The following is an 18,219-nucleotide window of genomic DNA, read 5'->3' as shown; positions in this document are numbered from 1 at the left end:
TGTTGAGTGGTGCTGGAGGAGTGGGTGAGTGTAGGGTAGGGATAGATCTTTGGAGCCAACTGTAAATACTGAACTTGAACCCTGCATCACTGGGGTAATGTCTGTGACTTTGGGTAGGTTTATATGGCTTTCAAACAAGTTAACTTGGTGGGTAATAATAGTGGTGCTTCAGAGCATCCAAGAGCGTCAACAACAAAGAGTGGCTTGGGGGAAGTGAAAACTTTATTGATTCCCCCCAACACAAGAAAAGACTGAGTGTACTTGTCCTCCTTGTTTTACCTTGTGTCTCTGCTGAATGATGAGTGTGTGTGCATATATATACATGTGTGTGTATATGTATTGTATATATGTATGTATATATATAATTTGTTGGTTTCCATACATAAGTATGTATTTGTTGGTATTCAAGATTTTAAAGTTGTTTTATCAGCATTAGGAAAGCAGCTAAGTGTGAAAGTTTCATTGCTATGAAGTTGTTTTCAACAAGAGTTTAGCTTGTGTAAACCATACACTACTATAACATATTATAAGGTACAGAGGGGTTTGTGGTTTGAAAACGTTTTAATAATTCATAACATAGTTTTCTTTTTCCCACATAAAAGAAGTTTTAAGCAGCTTCTACCTCAGTATACCTTTGTTCTAGATCTGATATTCAGATGGCAAAATGGAAAAAAAGCATTCTCATTGTATTTTGTTCTCATGAGTGTTTTTCTGTGGTACTGCTTTACTGAGCAAATTTCAGTTGAGGCAGCCAGGAGCACTGTTAAACAAATAAGTATCTGCTTAACAAAGGTAGAATTTTACAGACACTAAAATATTTTATCTAGAAATCTGGTGTTATTTCGTTTGGTGTTCAGACAACAATCTTTGTTGCTTGTTTTTGAAAGCTCTAGCTTTCTGGAACTGATGAAATAGAAATCTTTGAGTATGACCCAGTCTGACAGCAAACTAGCCGGTGGTGTGCCTTGCTCTGAGCAGACCATGAGACTCATGTCTGATGAAGCCCTCTTTCTTACAGCTTTCTCTCTTATGCTGGTTTCTGGTCTGCAAATCATTTTTTTCCCCATGATTGGGGCACCTAAAATTTTTCTCTTTTGTTCTCTGTTGGGTTTGGGTATTGCTTGTTTTGGGGGGAGTGGTAGTTGTTTCTTTGGTTTTGGTTTGTTTTCCTTTTTGTCTAATGAGGTACTAACACAAGCTGCAGTGTTTGCTTAACTAAGGCTCTTGAAAGGGTGTTTCCAGTGTGTGTGTTCACTAATTTCCCAGCCTCTACCTCCATGTTCAGCCTGCCCAAATGCCACCAATGGCACAGAGTATTGCTTTGACTGGGGCAGGGAGCAGAAAGGTACACAATCACCCATGCTCTGGTATGATAGCAAAATCCTCCTTTCCCTAGGAAATCATGCTGAAGGTAGGATCAAAAGAAGGAGGATGAAAAAGGGAGAAAAAAAGCAGTAACACAGGCTGAATCAGGTTGCTTTTTTGCTCATCTCCAGTGAAAGGGTACAGAAATACTAGAGTCACCATTGGATGACCCACTTCATCGACTGGTGGTGGGATTCATGGTGGGAAACCCTTACATATGGATCTGGATGTTGTTTAGCTCACCATGAGAGTCTGGTATCATTTAAACTTTTTATCACTTCTAATAATAGAAATACATTTATTTCCAAGCTGGATTTTAAATGCCTTTTAGTTGATGTGATTCAAACTAATCCACTAAGAGCTTGATTATCTGCCAGCCGCTAGAGTTGGGCCAAAGCTCTGTAAATTAATGAGCTCAGGGTGATTAGTACAGGTTTTGGTGCCTTGGAGCATGCACCAAATTGGTACCACACAAGGTGTATGTCTGTCACTTTACTTCCTTTAAAATTCTTAAGCTTTGAGGATGTTTTCCTGGCTTGAGAATCAAAATAAACATGAAGGGCTCTGTGATGAAAATCATATTATGGTTCCAAAAAAGTAGGATAAATGTTATAACCACTGCTATGTTACAGAGACACTTACTGCTGAGATAATCCTAATCCAATCTCGGTTGAAGACCACTGTGTATTTAGCAGGTTTGTATCTGGTATCCATTCACAGGACATGTTATGGGAAGAGGTTACGTCTTGCAGCAACAGTTCTGCATTGCTTTTGTAATTGGAAGAAATATTGTGTACTGGTACATCTATCGTATGAAGCTGCGGAGGCTACACAGAGCTTCTGTGGACGTCAGGTTCATCTTGCTCATGAACTGTTGACTGGTAGTGGGTCAAGGAGAGGAGATGAGCCATTGCAAATTTTAGTGACGGTTTAAACACACACGTTATCTGTAGATCTTTTTAAAAACACGGTAACTTCTAGTAAAATGTAGCTTGCTTTGTAGGCAGAAAAGACTTGCATTTCATGAGCTTTCAGACAGCTTCCGATGATGGAAGAGTGATGTGTGATGGATATCCAGATTCACTCTGGCATTTGACAGAAGGTCCAATGACAGTTTAATGGATTTGGCAGTGGAAGCTCACATTTCTGAGGCCAGTCCCATACCTGCCTGCTGGTTTATATTGAGCATCTTTAGTGGTAGAGAGCACTTCCAAGCCATTTTGGCTGAGTTTTGTCCAGTTTGATCTAGAATATTTGATAAATGTGTTGATGCCAGTCTTTGGCTTCATTCTGTTTTTATTCTCTGATTAGCATTCATACTATAAAATTGCTTTTCCAAGACCTTTACAATCCTCTTCTTTCCACAGATGTCTGAAAATGGTTTACATTTGTTGGATATCATGAGCTTTCTTGAGGGAGGATTATTTTCAAGGTGATTTGCCTTGAAACGATTGCATGTGCTGTCAGCAGCTGTCAAGAGCATGTGGCAGGGCTGGACCACCAGTTAGCAGTCTTAGCTAGATCTGTCTAAGCACCATTCACTTGTTGGATTTTTTGCATTATTCTCAAGCATTTCAAGTAAAACTTTAATATCTGCTTGTTATTTTCAATTCCAAAATACCCGCAAATCTGTGTCGGTTAACTTGTTAGTTCTGTCAAAGTTGGTTCATTATTTAAAAGTGAGGCTGTAGCTGTGGTCTCCAGTGGGGCACCAAGTCTGCTTGTACCTCTGGGAAGTTTAAGTATCTCTATTTTTCAGTCTTTATGCCCCATCTCCTGGGGTTTAGGTCCATCTGGTTGGACTCCTTGAACATGGGACGCATTTGTGGATCATGCATGACTGTGCATACAGTAGCTGTCCTGTGCTGCTGCGTGGCTGGAAGAGCAGTTAGGTTCTGTTGAAGTACTAGTAAAGTCACATCCCATGGACAGACCTTGCAAGACATCAGAATTGACTGTGTAATACAGCACTTTGTGCCATCTGAAATGTTTGGTCCTTTGACACTTATAATTATGCACTGAGATTGCTTAAATATCTTTGACAGTTGTTCATTATTGTTGCTCAGCCCAGCTCAGGCTGTGTGAGCTAAGCCTGTTGATCCCCATCATTCATGGGTGGCATCCTCCATGCTGGGCATGGGCACATTTTGGGCGCACTTGTATAGGTAAAATGCTGATAAAGCTAAGCAGCCATTGGAGTTAGTGTGAGTTGTAACATCTACTTAGCAAATTCTCTCCAATTCTGACCCATAATCATACTTGTGACTTAATTGTGGTTAAAACTACCAGGTGTCTACAGCTATCAGGACTGGTTGGCTGTAGTATTAAATTGAGTTCTAAGTGATTTCTTGTAATTCAAACTAAATAGTAACTCCTCTGTCTCCAGTTGGGGTTTGAGGTTATATCTTCTACCCCATGCTCTATACTCCACGTCTGGGAAATGAGTAGCAGGGCAGGAATGTCCTGTGGTGGGCAGATACAAGCTGGTGGTTTGCTGCCTGCAGCTGTTTTGAAGTCTCTCTCTGACTTAAATATAGTCACATTATGTAAAATCCCACACTGTAATTTTGTTCTGTGTGTGGAGAAACTGATAGTGTGATAAGATGGTAGCTGTGCCTTGAGTTGGACATATATATCTCTATTAGCCCTGAGGGTAGTGTTGGAAAAGTGCTCTTTTGTTTCCAGTTTAGCACAGGAAGCTCATTTTGGCTTCATTTAATATCACTGCTCAAACTGGCGAGGAATCAGAAATGTAGTTACATGACATCATATCTCTGGCACAGCAGCATGGCTTGGAGCTTCATAGAAACCAGCCCCCACGACAATAAATCAAAAATTGAAACATTTCTGCAGTCTGTCATAGCAAGAGAAGGTCGCATGGCACATTTTTTACTACTTCTCTTCCGCTTCCAGAAGAGACACAGTTTTCTGAACTGTTAGAGTGATCCGGAGACTGGGGTATATAAAAATGCACAGCGGGCGAAGTTATGGGCTTTGTGCTCTGGGGATGGGTGTCTGTCCTGTCCCCCTCTGCTGTTGTTGGGACTCAAAATGCACCTGCTCTCCCAGTGCAGTGCCTCAGCTTTGGCCTGGGTTTGCTGATATATGTCAGAATTGTACTTACGGGGATTGCACATTATTCCCGTTACACTAAAAGATATTAAATCTGTGCTGGCAGAGCTTTTCCTTGTGTAAAGTTGATTTTATTTTTGTTATTTATTTTTTATTTGTATAGCTGAAAGAATACAAAGCTAAGACTTAAACCACTGTTTGGTGAATAACTTTCATGTCTACAGTGTGCAAAGTTTTAGGGTTTATAGTGAATGAGTCCGGAAGAAACAAATCACTTGTGGAGTCATGAGACCTTTTCTGCTTTCCTGTTAATCACATAGCGGAGAAGGCATGGGTGTGCACAGAGAGTAAATATAAGACAAACTCTGTAAACTTCTGTCCACTATCTTTTTTTTCTTTATTTCTCTAACATTTTTATCTTGACCTATGTGGGGTTTTTTTTGGGGGGGGGGTTGGGTTTTTTTTTGGGGGGGGAGGGTTGGGGGTTCTGTTCTTTCTTTTTTTTCATCTCTTCTGGAGTGTGCATAGAGCAATAGGTGTCAGGAGGAGTCGGGTCTGGTGCCCATTTTCCTTGTAAACAAAGCTGTAGCAGAAGGAGCAGACACCTGATCAGACGTGGAAACCTGTTTTCTAATTAATTCCTGATGCTTCTCACGCTGCTGTATAACTTTATAAGGAGTTCAGAGAGATACTGTTCCGCTGGTTTGGGAGGCTTGGTTACTGCACACCTTATCCTGCCACATCTCGGCAGGCCTAGATTTCTTCAGTTACCTGTCTCTTCTCTGCAGAAAGGTATATTTTATAAAGTGCTTGTTGTATCGTGAGGAGGTTTTATGCTGCAGATGAGGGACCTGGCTGATTGTGGGTGAGAGCAGGATGGTTTCCTGGCGCCTGACCCCATGGCATGAGGCGCTAGCGCAGCACCGCTTTGGCTCCAGTGCTTGGGTGGGTTTTGGTATGAGCAAACTCTTTTTATTATGCATTTATAATTGTGATGCTCAGATTATCAGCGGCTGCAATTATGGGCTTACGTGTAAAGGTACTGTTGGTGTAGGAGGGGCAGGTCTGGGTGGGTGCTGCAGCTCTCTGCAGGAGCTTGGCTGTGCTGGCATTGGTCTTCACTCAGCTTTTATAGGAGGATGCTCATCTTGTCATGACCACTTATTGGAAGTATAGAAACATGTGAGACTGCTCTATTTACATCTTGAGATAAGCAGTATTTTATATACATATATTTTTTGATGATAATTTAGGGAAAATAGTTACTGGAAATGGGATCAACCAGTCAAGGAGTCATGGATAATAAACTCCTTTGCACAGGAAAAAGAGAAGTAAACAAATAGGAAAGGGGAGCAGGGATGAGTTGACTGTTCAAAAATTATATGAAAATATTGAAGATACTAAAGGGAAACATTCTCTGGTCATGGATCTCTTGTCTCTTTGGAGGTAGCAGATGTTGGGATGAATGGGCAGACAATGGTGAACCTCGCTGGCTTGGCACTGCTTCTTCTAGTTTCTGTGGTCCATGCCCAGGACTATAGTAGATAATTACTGCAAACAGCAACGCTGTGTCTTTGTTTCTGAGTATCACCAGGGTTGATTTCACTTATAAGTTGGGTGGAAATGGTCAGCGTCTGGAGCTTGCAGAAAGGTTCCCAGTGCTGTAATTTCCCTGCAGTGCTGCAGAAACTGGGGGACATAACGGATTTATAGTGCTGTTTCGCTCCATGATACAGTCTCACTTTCTGTAGTTCTTTTTAAAAGTCTTTCTTGCATTGGTGGTTTGAAATATTGACAGCTAGCGTATGTCTTACTTAAAAAGAGGACAGAAATGTCATAATTTTTTTTAGAACCCGAAGCGGATTTAAGCACATAGATGGTTTTCTAGGCAGTCTGGAATTTGAATCAGTCTTTCAGTTGCAAAATATGTATCTGTTGGTGACTATTGTGTTTATGATCGTAGATGTCCATGGCAGGGGGGTTGGAACTAGATGATCTTGAGGTCCTTTCCAACCCTAACTATTCTATGATTCTATGATTCTATGTTGTCTGAAGGGTCATCATTCCTAGTAAGAACCTTGGCCTGATTAACTTTTCATGAGGTCTAAATTACATTTAAAAGAGAAATTAACTAAACTAATGCCATAAAAAGCAATTTGGAATTCCTCTCATCAGACATGTTCTCAGGTATCCTTCAGGACCTGAAGGTCTGATTTTTTTAATTTTCAACCCGTCAGCTATAATTAGCCTTTCTGTCAACTTTAGAGAGTGAACTTCTATCTTACTTTAGTCTAGGCTGATTTAATTATTTTACCAGGCTTTTAATAATCTGTAAAATCTTTCAAATAAGCACTTCTTACTAGTGCCTGACTTACTGTCGGGGCTTTTTTATGTTTGGTTGGTTTTTCTTCCTTTCCAAATAATAATGTGTTGTGCTGCCAGCTATGTATCTTGCACAACAGTACTGTCTCTGCTGACCCATGGGTAATGCTTTGCTATTGCAAAGGAGCCTTCAGCCTTTTGGAGGTGGTTTCTAAATGCTTAGGGAGGTTTTTGCTAGGAAAGAAGTATAATGAAATATGCTAGTGCGTAAGTTGGAAAGCAAAACCGTACAAAGTTTCAGTTCAATTTTTTAAGATAAAATGGTGTTATTTTTGTCTTGAATATTCTTCTGTTGTGGAAAAAATATAGCTGTGCCATGGATAGGATTGTGAAGTGTCTTTGCTAGAAGCCTGTTTTCTCCCAGGGCTGGAGGAAGAGGTGTCCCCTCAGGGTCATTGTTTACAGTGGTATATACTTACTGTCAGCATTGGAAGTAATTGTCAGAAAACATCAATTTTAGAAAAATTAGTAGATGAAGAGCAATGTATTTTCAAGTCGGATCAATATTTCACTGATCAGACAGATTTCTCGACAAGTTTTGGGGGTAGGACTGAGGGTGAAGATCGGGTCTAATGAAAACCAGTAAATCATGGTCTTCCAGCAGTGAAAATGTCAGTGGTGACATAATGAAAGCTGTATATCGTGGCCTGTGGAATGCCAGATGATTCATGTGTGAAAATTAAGCAACTAGTTAAATAGAGGGGGCACATGTTCTGAAAACTATGTCTCCTTTTAGTATGTTCTGTAGGTGAGCATTTAAGTCTGATGAGTCGGAGCATGATTTTGAGGTATTCTTCAGCTATGCTGGAGATAACATCTCTTACCTGGCAGACATTTGAATTACTGATGATACTCCATAAACACGCTGTACCTTGGGAAAGTGGACTTTCTAATGCCAAGATGATGAGGCATTTGGATCCAGCAACAGGCACAGCAGATGAAGAGATAAACGAAGGAGCAGAGGAGTTTGAAGTGAAGCTTGATCTCTGGGAGGTGAGGGTTTTAGTGGAGCAGATTGAAGATGGAGCAGGAGGAGGTCTGCCTTAGCTCTGAGTTACTGATATCAATTATGCTATTTAATATCACATATAATGTTTGCCATCTGGTGAACTAATGATATTAAAGCATCTTAACTGAATGAAATGGACAGTAACAGAGATTACAGTGCATGGAAAGGTGGTTGATGGAAGGTGTTAGGGCAAATGCATGAGACATCAGGGTGTGTGGCTGGTTACAGCTGAAGGCAAAGGGGAGATGAGGATGTCAAAACCCCAGAGGGGCTGCCTGATCACCCTGATGGGTGCCTGCCCCAGCTAGGCTTATATGAGGGACAAGACTGAAGGAGTGACAACTCTGACATTGCAGAGATGTTCTAGGCTGGAGGGAGAAATTACGTTTTGAAGTTTAAAGCTTGGCTAATACAGAGTAGGGGTTATGTTTTAATTTCTGTACTGGAGATTGGTAGAATTGCCAAGCAATACATGACCCAATGTGACCAGCTGCAAAATGATTTATGGAGGGGCATGCCTCAGTTTACCCCCCATGAGGGAAGTCAAGTAAACCCATACCTGTTTGTCCAGGTGTGTCTGTGTGTGAGGAGGACTACAGAGGCAGGAGAGCAGAGCCATTAGCTTCTCAGGTTTCCTCATTTTCTTGTGGGTTGAAGTGTGAGGAGATGTGTAATATTGTTCAGTGACTGTGGTTTTCTGTCCATCCTGGGCAACCCAATCTCTCCACACTTCAGCTCCTGTTCCTTTCCTCTGCTGATCTCAGGCAACAACCAGCCCTTGTCCTGGCTCCTAGGCTCTTCCTTTAGTGCTTCTCCATCCTGATTTTTGTTTGCTCTGCTTTTGTTACCAGAACCAGAGTTTACCTGTTACGGTGGGCACCGGGTAGTGGTCCCCTGACTCTCAGGATCCAGCCCACTGAATTTTCCTATAAGGTCCCCAGTGACTTCCTGCCCCACTTTCCTCTTAGCCCTTTTTTAGGTGGCTTTATTCATGTACACATCATTTCTGCCACGAAACTAAACAAATGTGTGAATATAATATTGTTTTTTTGGGAAAAGACTAGCTAGCCAGATACTGTAATTTCAGGGAGATTCACTGTTTCTATCTTTGTGCACTCTGTTGTTGTTTGAAACTTAGCATGAATCAACACAGTAAATAATTGATGAGCTCCAGGTAATTATTTCTGGTGGGGTGAAGTAACAACTGGGAAAAAAAGAATCATGAAACAAACAAACAGACAAAAAACCAAACCCCAAACCAACAAAACCCAACAAAAGAATCCTTTTCTGACATTACTCACAGATGAATAGATCTGGTTTTGTGAGAAATCCAGGAGGATGAGAGCCTGGTTTTGTGCTTGCAGTGATCCTAGTGCAAGTGTTTACTTCTGTGCAGTATCTTGATTTACTGTTATTTAAAAAGAACAAATATAAATACACGTATGAGCTTTATGACATGTTAGCAGACAATCAATGATCTGGAATGTCCTCCTGGTTAACTGTGTCCTGTAACAACAGTATTTTTGATGAGAATATTGTGTTATGCTCATACCCTTGCTCATGTAATTTGTACACAGTAAAATGGAGGAATGAGTGACAGTGATTAGCTACAAGTGAAATGTAGGCAGGGTCAAAACTTGTAGGAAACTGAATGAAAAATGAAATGCTCAAGGAAACTGGTACAAGGGGGAATGAATATATCCCTGCTTTAGCCCTGGTGTTTTCTGACTACAGTTAATTCATTTTATAAGCAGTTGCCTCCAAACTGAACTCCGAACAGCAAAGTGTTTCAGATCACTTTAGCTTCAGAAGGGTGAATTCAAGCTAGCGTTAATGCAGCTATTCAGTGAATAGTGTATGCAGCTGCAGCAGACTGCATAGCTTTGGCTGTTTCAGATTGAGTCAGGTTGCAGGGTGACTGTTTTGTCCATCTATAAATTGTAATGGCATTAATAAGAAGGGGTGATTATTGCAGAGAAGCTTTCCGTAGAAGCAGAGGGTAAAGATCTTTATGTAGGAAGGCACATGTAGCTTTGCAGGCCATGTATGTGTGGTTAAGTACCAGCAAACATGCTGAGGTCTCCATATCAGACTTCCACTGGGACCCAATGGTGCAGTGCTGGAAGCTTGAAACAGTCACAGTAGTGGTGGCTAAAATAAGAATGGTATTTTATAGCTTCCTATCATGATGGAGAAGATAACTGTCTTTTAATTGGTGCTCCCCCCCCCCATCAACAAGTTATAAAAATAAATCAATTAAATAGCTTTTTCTGGGAGGACAAGTGCCAAATAATTAACTGGCCATTGAATACAAATAACACTTGCAAGTCTTATGGGGCATGGGGGGGGGGGGGGGGTTGCTTGTTTGGGGTTATGGTGGGTTGGATATTTTTCTTGGGGGGGTGGCTTGGTGATTATTATTATTTTTTTAAAGCTGTTGAAAATTACATGAGTTAGTGATGGGAGTGTTTGCTTACTCCATTAATGAGCTAGGCAGCTGGAAGGACACTAATTGGTCAGTTCTAATTTGAGGTTCTGTTACGTGACTTTAACGATATATAGCTTTTCTAATGTTTATACCAAATAAAAGAGTCCTTAAATTCAGAGGTATGTCAGTGGAGTAACTGAGTAAAGCTCTAGGAGCAAAGTATTTCAATTTCAGTACCACACGGTAGAAAACATGAAATCAGATTAATTTTGCTCTTTTAATGCGACTAATTATGGACATTTTTGTAAAGAAAGATTTCCTACAAAGTTTGTTATAGTCCTTGTGGAGTGAAGGCTGGCAGTGCATATAATGAAACAGTGCAAGAGGAGAGTCATTTTGATTCACAGAACCAGTTTTGGATGTCACCTCTGACTCTGCTAGATGTGGATGTACACAAACGTGAGCTACTTTTTTTCTATCAAGAGAAAATGAGAATGAGATACCTACTTTAAAGGATCACTAAGCAAGGCTCAGGTCATTGTTCATTAAACTTTGTATAGGTGCCAAAAGCGAATAGCTGGGAATGGTCAGCCCATTCCCAATTATTTCCCTGAGGGTTAGCTGCCGACATTTGTGTGGCATCTTTTGCAGCCTCGTTTGAAATATCCTCTTTGGAAATGAGCAGCAGCAAACCTGTTATCCTCATATGTGTCCTCTCCCATTGTGGCTTGCTTGTATTTTTGATGCCTTGTGTCAATGGGAATTCACATGTGGGTTGGGAAATAAAAAATAGCATGAACTCTGGGTGAACTGCCAGGGGAGCAGAGCCATTCTGCAGCGTAGTCTGTGCGTGTCTGGGGCTGAAACAATACCACCTGGTGTTCATTAACTACCATATAAATATGTTAAATTGTTTTGGGGAGAAAACATGGATATGGCATGACAGTGTGAATAGGCAAAGCAAAGGAGTTCATTAATATCTTGTCTGTTGTGAGGAATAGTAATGGACCAATATAGTTTGCATTGACTTTGGTGACAAAGCTCTCTTCAGTGGGGAAGAAAGCCCAAGTTTTGAATTAATTCATAATAATAAAATCTCATTCAATACACAATATTGTGTATTTGGGGCTGATCTCTGAACTTCTACAGAGCCCTCTTTGGGTAGATGCTGAGCAGTCTGTGACTCTGTGCCTAATCTAGCATGTCAAATGTGTGTGGTGATGTCCGAGAAGAACTGTCACAAATCACTCTGGAGAGCTGAGGGGGAAGGCATCAGGAGAGTGGGGACACAATGGTGCAGATTGATGTATGGTTTTATTAAAGCACAGTTTGTTGCACGACAGACAAGCAATTTGGCTCACTCTTTCATGTCTTCTTGGTGTTTAATACAAAAAGTTTCTTGTTGTCAATATTTCTGGTATAAAAATGCTGAAAATAGCTTTGCAGGAAAGTGGAGGGGGGAAAAGAAAGTATTTTCTCTTGAAGATACCCCTTTTCACCAATTAGACTTTGAGATGTCACTAAACTGTTTTGTTGGGTTTTTTTTGTTCGGCCCAAGCATGCTTGGTTAATTGGGTAGAACTCATTTTTGTAATCAGAAGGGTTTGGTGCTTTGGCACTCTGCTTTGGTCTCTCCCCAATTATTCTGTGTAACAGTCTCCTCTCACAGCCAGAGATGTAATCCTGCCCATTTGAAAATGATGGGTTTATTTGGAGATCTATTTTTCCCCAAAACCCTACCAACCCCTCCAGCAATTTTGCACAACTTGAAATGTTTGTTGCTGTAGCACAAATAAACTGTCCTGTGAGTTTACCCAGGACTGACTGTAGGCTAAGCAGTTGCTCCTTTGATCCTTAAAAAATACTGAGTTTGTGCTGATGATCCTCCTGGTCTCTAGATTTTCTTAAAGTGGTCCCAATTTTCTAGACTTCATAAAAATATAACCTTAAAAGCTCAGTGGGATCATCTCATTGTTTTAAGACTGCAATGTATATGTGTGGGCAGGGGGGTTGGAACTGGGTGATCTTTAAGATCCCTTCCAACCCAAACCAGTCAATGATTCTATGATCTGCTAGCCTGGTACGTGGACTAGAAAACTACTTTCTTAAAAAGCTTCATGTCTTGATTGCAGATCAGATCATTTGTAAGATACTTTGTAAGTATGGGATACATTCTCCTATTTTGTTTGATTTCACTTGGTTTTGGCAACTCTTATTCTTTGGCTACATGGTAATATGCTGCAATTTTTTCCCCTTTTTCCTAGCAGATTCATTGAACAGTCATATTGTCAGTGCTTTCCCATGTTTTAACTGGAATGCTCTTGCTTTTTGGGTTAAATGTAAGTAGGAAAGATGGTTCAGGATGATCCAAAGCGCTGTTGCCATACCAAACATGACTGAAATTTAACTTAATAAGCAGCTAAGTATAAGGTTGAGACCCTGTTTTACTTTTCCCTGGGAGAGCATGACCACCCTGCCCACGGCCAGTGCTGTTTCATGGTGTGGCCACCAACCCTGGCCGCGCAGACACAGCCTCCCTCCCCTGAAACACCCTTCCCCAGGTGTCCTGGGGCTGCCTGAGTGGAGCCTTGCTCTCCCTTTTCTACAAGACATTAAGGAGGAGCAGAAAGGAGATGTATGTAATGAGTAGTCCACAGAAATAGTATCCCTGCCTTGGAGAGAAGAATCTTTTCATTTGTGCCAGTGAACTTCAAGGTTTATTTAGCAAATTATTTAACCTCCCATCCTTCCCCTTCGCAGAGGTGCCTGGCCACTGGAACTCAATGACTGGGTTTTTTGCCTCTTATTAGCAGGAAAATCCCAGGATTTCTGTGCTCACGCATGGTTTCCTTATCCTCCATCTGCATGGAGCCGGTCTGTCTGTGCATTGAGGTCAGCCCTCGTGCTGTGGGACACGGGAGGGGTTGAGTGCTGGCTTCCAAAATTCCCAAACTTAGCCAGATCCTGATCTTACACATCCCATTGAGTTCAAGGCTTGCTGCCTGCTGCTTCTATTGCATGCCATGCAAATACCTGGGAGACAGGTCTTGAAATGATTTAGATCATCCATGCCCATTTTGCAGCTAATGCAGAAGTGTTCATAGTCAGTCTTACATTTTCTGTATAATTAAAAAACCACCAACAAGCTGGTGGTGTCACTGCACCACTGTGTGTTATGTGTGGTGGAGTGAAATCGGAATGAATTATGTCCAGCTTTTAACATCTCACCTTCTTAGTTAGACAATTAATTTGCATACATTTTATTTTCTCATATGAACATTATGACCTGCCTGATTTTTAAGGTTTTTTTCTGTCCTTCACACCAAATACTAAGTATCTGAAATACTCAAGTGAAATATCTCTGTTTCATCTCTCCTCTGTGTTCATCTGCAGCCAAACTATCCTCTGGGGATGAATGAATAGAAGTGACATTTTACTACGACCCATTAGAAGATGAGGGGTTTGCACATGACCTAAGAAAAGTTAAGTTTTTGCCAGTTGGACTGAAAATAAAAGTCATGCAAGTTGAAAATAGAAGCAGTGTGCTACTTTTAAAATAATCTTGAAACCACATCTTGTTAAAGATTAAATTGCATCTGAAGGAAGACGGCATGAGAGGTAACATATTGTACCCCCCCTTCATTTCCCCAGGATGTGGGCTTTTAGCTCAATGGACTACAGGCTTTGTAATTAGCAGCAAGGCGATTAGATTGTCCATGTTTCTGGGAGTAATTTGTGCGCTAATTGTTTGATCATTTAATTGCTATTGCTTACTGCAATTGAGGAGAGGTAGTGAACCCTTTTGCAAGAGCTCCTAGAGGTTCCTTAGAAATTGCATGTACTTCACTGCATCCCCTATTATCAGGAGGGTAATATACATTTAAACATTTCAAGGGCCAAATTGCAAAGAAAAATCTCTAAATAGCAAGCAGGAAGAAGAATTCTGTAAATGGCAAGTGTAAAATAATATGATTAACTACATATTCTGTAGTTGCAGTAGTGCAAATTCCAACCTATAGCTTTATGGATGAAGGGCAGAAGGGAAATCTAAGGAACAGTAAATATTTGTATTATTTGGGAAGGTGATGTGCATAAGGGGGAATTACTGTTGGGTAGACTTTGTATCCAGGAACAGATCTTCCAGCACTGTCACAATGGTTGTAGTTCCTTTGACTTCATTTATCACTGATGAATAATCGTAACATAATTGAATGATAGACCAGGTGACCTTTCACCGTGGAATTCACAAAAGCAAATTACTGATGCTGTGGTGTCTGCAGTTTCTCACAGATATTGCTGCTTCGACATGCTGTGCTTTATACTTTAGGGCTGATATGTCTACTGCCTGCTAAGAGGGAGTTTTTATTTGCTTTTGCTATTTTATTTATCTGAAGTAAGTGTTGCTTTAGGGTGTTCTGAGGTGGAGGCTTTTCCAAGTGAAAAGATAAGAGAAAATGTCTTCAAGATGAAAAGAGGTAGTAACCTATAAAACTTGAAGATATGGCCCAGGCAGTGAGGGGGAGATGTAGGAGGAAGGTGGAGGTGAGAGATCAGCAGAAGCATCAACCTCCTGTGAGACTACACAACCTCTGTCTGCATCGGATGTCCAGAGAGAGCAAGGCCATGTTTCATCTCCTGTGGGAGTGGGCACTGGCCACCACAGCATGTGCTGTCCTTGCACAGGGAGGAGAACCACAGAAATGCCCACAAACTAGGAATTCCTTCATTAATTTTTTCATCCTGAAATGCTGCAACATTTGCTGCAGCCCCGCAGCTAGTAGCAGCCCAGCTCGTGGCCTTCAGTACTGATCAGCTAGCAAATACCTATTAAACTTGTGAGAGGGACAAGAAGGAGAAATACATCCTCACAGATAACTCCTTTCCAACAATGCGTCTCTCCCAGAACTGGAGATCTGATGGTCGGGAGTACCTCTGCTCAAGGGCTCCCTGGTCCTTCTTTGGAGGATGGGGACCTTCCCATTGTCCCCAGTGCTGGTGACAGTGAAGATGAGATGTTGCTGCCCTAATAAGACCTGACAAATGGGCAATTGGGCTGTGGCTTAGGGAATTTAACGGTTAATTTCCATAGCGCTGTGTCAGGGCAAAGGGCAGGAAGAAGTAATTCTGCTGCAGAGCAGCAATGGGGATGCCTTTCCGTCTGAAAGGTGCTGGTGAAGCTGGAAAGATTGAGTTAACTAGGATTTCTGTGTCGGCGCCCAAGAACTTTTATAAACAGACTGTATGATCTAAATACCATGTGACTATTTCCCCTAACTGCAGTCTGGTATCAAATTCAGAGCGGGCCATGCCATTTTGTATTTGGTTGGTGCACGTACTCTGCTATGCGAGAGAGGCTACTAGGCCTGTGAAGGAGAGAAGTTAGTTCAGAAAGAACTGTGCCTGTACGCTGGAGAACAAGTCTGCCCCGTGAGCAGAGGTTTAGCCCTGTAGTAGCTGATATGTCAGCAATAACTGTTTGAAAACATTTTTTTTTGCACAGCATTTGGCAGTTTTGCCTGAAAACCTTGAACTAAAAGGGGCTTGTGAGTAAAAGAAAAAGCCTTCATGCCCTTGATGAAACTTCTTTTAGGGCTTATAGGCTTTGTGAAGAAAAGCCATCTTTGCAGAAAAATAACATTTTGGAGGATTTATGGGAAAAAAAGAGAACTGAAAACAATTTTCTGTCAAATGTCTGCAGGTTTTCCAAACATATATGTATCTCCTTCCTTTAAAAACAAAAAAGCAATTACATTTGGTTTTTATGTATGGATCTAAAACCAGAATGAGTGTGCTGAACAGTAACTATTGAATATGCTTTATTCAAAATAGTTTTTGATGTTCCGCTGTCTGTGAAATATCAGTATTACTTTGAGCACCAACAAACAATCAAATATTTTCTCAGTTGGATATAGTATATTTGTATATGTATTTTGCCCATTGTGAAAGACAGAACTATGTGTAACCATTTGTAGATACTCAATATATTTGTGAAATACTGAGTATTCAGGTTTCTGGCAGTAGGTACTTCTATGTACGTGGAAGTATCTATTTTTGTGTTACCTATGTGTGTATGAAATGATCACGTAGAAGATACTTGCTGTAAAGAGCAATGACTATAAGGGTGGTAGGTGTTTTGTTCAATAAGTACTTTCTACTTCAGTAACCAAAGGGGTTTTTAATTTTGCCTATAATTAAACCTGTTTCAAACATATAGAAGTGGGAAAGTGAATTCTATGTATTCATTTGATGTTCTTGCAACTTGTAAGAAGTGGTGTTGGCAAGTTACTTGTAATTAGGAGAAGCACAATGTGAGTATTTTTAGCATGCAGCTGGAGGATTCCTGCCACCCTTTTAGACAGGACTAACAGCCACTTGTCTTCTGAATCTGACAACTAGGCAAGTACTAACAGCTACACAGAGACTATTTGGAGATGGGCTGAATAAGCAAGTGATCCCATAAAAGGGAAGGTGAACAACAGAGGGAAAACTGGTGTCCTCAACTGGAAGACTGTACTGTGACTAGAAGAGCCTTTTATGAGGAGCAAGCAAATTAATTTCTTATTTTACTTTGGAGGAATTCTTAATTCATTATCTTAAGCTTGCTGTGTTTTAACTTAAAATACTGCTATTTGTCATTTCTGTTGAAAACGTGTTAATCATAGGTTTCTGCTGAGAGTTAGCTTTGAGCTACGAAGAGCCTCTCTCTTTGGGATGGGAGTCCTAATTTCTTTGTACTGTAATGCAGGATTGCTGCAGTTTCACTACAAACTGCTGCTTCCTTGAACTGAAAAATTGGCCTTGCAAAATTTGCTTTGGTTTTGTCTGGGATAAAAAAAAAAAAAAAAAACCAGAACCCAAACCCCTCTCACCTCTAATCTTTCATTATCTTAACAGTATGAATAGTAAGCAGTTTCCACATCTAGTTGCCATCAAGCAGCTCTAGTCAAGCAGTGAGTAGAGAGGCTGATGTGTGTGTCATAATGGATGGCTCTCCTTTTGCATAGGAGAGGCTCAACTCAGGAGTCCAAACGCATCTTATTTCCTTGTGCTGAGCGTCGCTTGTTACATATAGATATGTGCCCTGAAAGCAAATTCTGCCAGAGTGGAGCATGTCTGCCTGGTGACGTTGTTTGTGCAGCTGATGGGTCCTGTTTTCAGAACTGGACAATCAGGACAAAGTTGCCATTTGGCCAGCTCACCTCCAGGTGTATTTAGCCACGAGGAACTAAAAAATGTGAGTAGTTCCATGCACGTATCTGGCTCCCTTGCCAAGGTGGGCCCCAGCTGGCTTTACTGGGGGCTCTTTCCCTGGATCATGCAGAGTCATGCTGGCCTCATTTCTTTAACCTTTTATGTGGCTGGGAGAGGTTTGTTTTATTTCCTTTTTGCTTCTAATCAGGAGTTCATTTAACCCTGGCTGATACACATCCATGGAGTAAACCCAATGGAAATTGGCATTTCCCCCTTCATAAGGTTAAAACAACACAGTTTAATGCACCATGTTGTGTTATCTGTTTCTCTCGCTATTTTTATGATTTCACAGTGCTTTAATAGAAGAGCTGTTTTCAGATAAGAGCCAAGGATGATGACAGCCCCATTTGAGCTGCTAGTCCTGTGTGGGTCTCCACCAGGAGACAAATATTTGGAGACAGAGTTGGGAGGTTACACCCCTGCCCCTGGGACAGCTTTCCTGAAAAAAACCCAAAAAACAACCAACCAACCAGACAAACAAATTCATTCAATAATAGCTCTCACACTTCCAAAGGTGCTGGGGAAATACCTGGGTATTGCAGAGCTCTTGGTCAGTCTGGGTGGAAACAAAATCCAACCCCCTATGTTCTGGATGAACACCAGCAGCCAGGGGAAGCCAGCGGCTCCTGCCTGGCTCGGCAGCTGCATCCTCTCAGAGCTTTCTTTTCTCACTCAGTTTTCGAGGCCCTTTTTCATCATTTTTAAGTAATCC

General features: G+C 41.1%; 1 protein-coding gene across 3 annotated transcripts in view; it reads left to right on the top strand.

Annotated features, from left to right (window-relative positions):
- LYPD6 (LY6/PLAUR domain containing 6) overlaps positions 1–18,219 on the top strand; it is a 37,572-nt gene that overhangs the window by 6,851 nt on the left and 12,502 nt on the right. Inside the window, exon 1 of one of the 3 annotated variants that reach the window (XM_065672839.1) lies at positions 13,864–13,874. The exons of the other annotated variants lie outside the window; for them this stretch is intronic. The gene's annotated coding sequence lies outside the window, so the exon portion shown is untranslated. Of the gene's footprint in view, positions 1–13,863; positions 13,875–18,219 lie in introns of those variants that run through there. 3 annotated transcript variants of the gene reach the window in all.

The sequence above is a fragment of the Lathamus discolor genome, chromosome 3, assembly GCF_037157495.1.
Source record: "Lathamus discolor isolate bLatDis1 chromosome 3, bLatDis1.hap1, whole genome shotgun sequence".
NCBI lineage: Eukaryota > Metazoa > Chordata > Aves > Psittaciformes > Psittacidae > Lathamus > Lathamus discolor.
The sequence above is the reverse complement of the archived record's forward strand: the minus strand, read 5'-3'. Positions and strand labels throughout refer to the sequence as shown.